Source organism: Pteropus vampyrus, unplaced genomic scaffold (genome assembly GCF_000151845.1).
Source record: "Pteropus vampyrus isolate Shadow unplaced genomic scaffold, Pvam_2.0 Scaffold53, whole genome shotgun sequence".
Lineage (NCBI taxonomy): Eukaryota > Metazoa > Chordata > Mammalia > Chiroptera > Pteropodidae > Pteropus > Pteropus vampyrus.
The window spans coordinates 594531-597116 of NW_011888834.1; the positions used below are offsets into that span (position 1 = coordinate 594531).

At 37.7% G+C, this 2586-nt stretch overlaps 1 pseudogene; it reads right to left on the minus strand.

The window, feature by feature from the left end:
* The window catches only part of LOC105292208, a 16206-nt pseudogene that overhangs the window by 2389 nt on the left and 11231 nt on the right, over positions 1-2586 (minus strand).

Consider the following 2586-nt stretch of genomic DNA (forward strand, 5'->3'; position numbering starts at 1 on the left):
TATTTTAGCAGGTGAGCACAAATAAAGATAAACATAAAATAAACAAATTACATATTATCTTAGAAGATAAAACATTAAAGGGAAAAAAAGAAAAAGTATAGCAGAATAAGAGGGATTGAGAAGTCATTCAGAAGCCAAGCGAGTTGCAGTTTTAAGTAGACTGGTAACGGTAGGCTTTGCTTCATTGAAAAGGTGAGATTTGAGCAACAACTTGAGAGGGTGAACGTTAGCCAATAGAATATATGAGGGAAGAGCTTTCTATCGAGAAGAAATGACTAGAGAAAAGACTTTGAGATATGAGTGTATCTTATATGTTTTGGGAACTGCAAAGAAGAGCCAGTGTGATGGAAATGAAAATGGTAGATGAGGTCAGAGAGGCCAGGAGGGGATAGTCAGTTAGACCTTGCAAATTATAATGAGGGCTTTGATTATTCAAACGTGCAGCCACTGGGAGGTATGAGCTGAGAAGTGACGTGATCTGACTTAAATATTACAAGGATCATTCTAGCTGCACAGTTGTGGATAGATTGTAGGGGGTGGGGGTAGACTCAGAGAGCCCTATGAGAGGATTATCATAGTAATCCAGGCAAGATATAATAGTGGTTTAGATTAGAGTTGTAACAGTACAGATGAAGGGAAATTGTTGCTTTCTGGATAAATCTCGAAGATAGAACCAACAGAATTTCTGACAGATTGAATGTGAAGTCTAAGAGGGGGAAAAAAAATGAAAGATGACTCCAAGGATTTGAGATCGAACAACTAAAAGATTGACAATATTAAGTAAAATGAAAATGCTGTAATAAGTGAGTTTTAATTAGTTGCAAAATGATAGATTGCATTACAAGGATGGCATTTCTTTTGCCAGATATTCTGCACGAAATTGTTCCCTCAGTCTAAAAAGAATAATATAGTTATTTCTACTGGGACATCATACCATTTTAATTTAAGTTAATATGCTTTTAACTTCGTTAATACTATTGTCATGATCTCTTCTTTCACTGTGCTTTTATTTCAGAAAAAAAAAGTACTTCTTAGTGTAAGAGACATGTTTTATTTATTTCCTTTGTGATTGAAATTTAAAGTGTTTATTAAAATTATTACCTATTATGTGACTATTTAGTAATTTATGACTATTCCCATTACAAAGTTTAAACTTTGCTGTCTTAAATTTGCAAGTGGAAGAGTAGCTTCAAAATATAGACATCTATTTTCTAAATTTTGATGCATAGGCTTTATTTGGCTTTAATAAAACTGGTTAATTAGCAGTATTTTCCTTTTTTGTGTGTGACTTGGGAAAGAGGAACAGAAAGAAAGATTATTTATTTATTGAGTCATGCCAAGATCTTTTCCATATGTTATTTTGTTAATTGTTCAAAACCAGTCTGGCTGTAGGCACTATAACCTGATTGCCAAGATGAAAAATTTGAGGCTCAAAAGATTTAAGTGTTTTGCCCAGTCATAAGCTATTAAGTGGTGGAGCCTGATTTTAAAGCCAGAGATGTGTCACCTCAAAGCCAATGAATCTGCTTTCGTCAAGGACCCCCATTTGTCAAAGCTTCAAGGACCTTTTGTCATTAACCTTCATTTTGCCATTCTCTGCCATCATTTTTCTCTACCAGTCAGGAGCATTTGGCAAAATTGGTCACTCCTTCCTTTTCCCCACCAAAAGACTGTTCCCTTTATTAAATATTGATTTTTATAGACCAGAAATACAAAACAGAAGTAGAAATAGGCCCCAGTTAGAAGCTACAGGCCTAACTTCACATGACCCATGCTGCAGCAACTTGAACAGGACGAGACACAGCTATATCCTTAAGGTTGGGGAAGTAGAAGGAAGATTTGGATCCTGCCTTACCCTGCTTCCCACCTAGTTTCTTCCCAAGTTATAAGGAGTCATCTATGTGAAGTAGAGTAGGGTACCTCTCCTGCTACCCAGTGAACTGCATATCACCAGGAGAGCTTATTTAGATAGATGGCATGGAATCCAAGGACTACATTTAATATGAGGAGAAACTGGTACCAAAACATGGATGGGGAGACTAAAAGTGTGACGGGGTAAGTGCAAGGAGAGAAAAATTTCCTTCTCTCTACTCATTGGATCCTGACGCCCAGTTCTCTGAGCAGGGGGAGTACCGACCAGTTCTTCAGAATCCTCACCCTGCCTTCTTTTTGTTTTTATTCTTTCCTGAAGAACTATCATCATAGGACGTACACTGTCCTCGAAGCTCTCACTTAGCTGCCTGAGAATGATTTGAATAATGAGCTCCTAGAAGATATTGATTTTTTTTTCTTCCATCTTTACCTTTATTTTTCTTTTTTTTGACCTGTCCCTCTTAGAAGACTCACTCTTCTATATTCTTTCATGGGTTTTTCATATTTCTTCTTGGTATCCTCTGCCTTGCAGTCCCACTGTTGAGCCAACAGATGGTCTGACTTGATCTTCTCTCTGCTAGCATTGAGCCTGAGCCACGGCATGAACAGATATGTGCCTCTTGGGGACACTGGGGTCTTTGCCCTTCTACATCTCCACAAGCTTCTTGTGACCCTTGTCGGGGTTGGTCATATAGCCTTTTTCAGCTGTTTCCC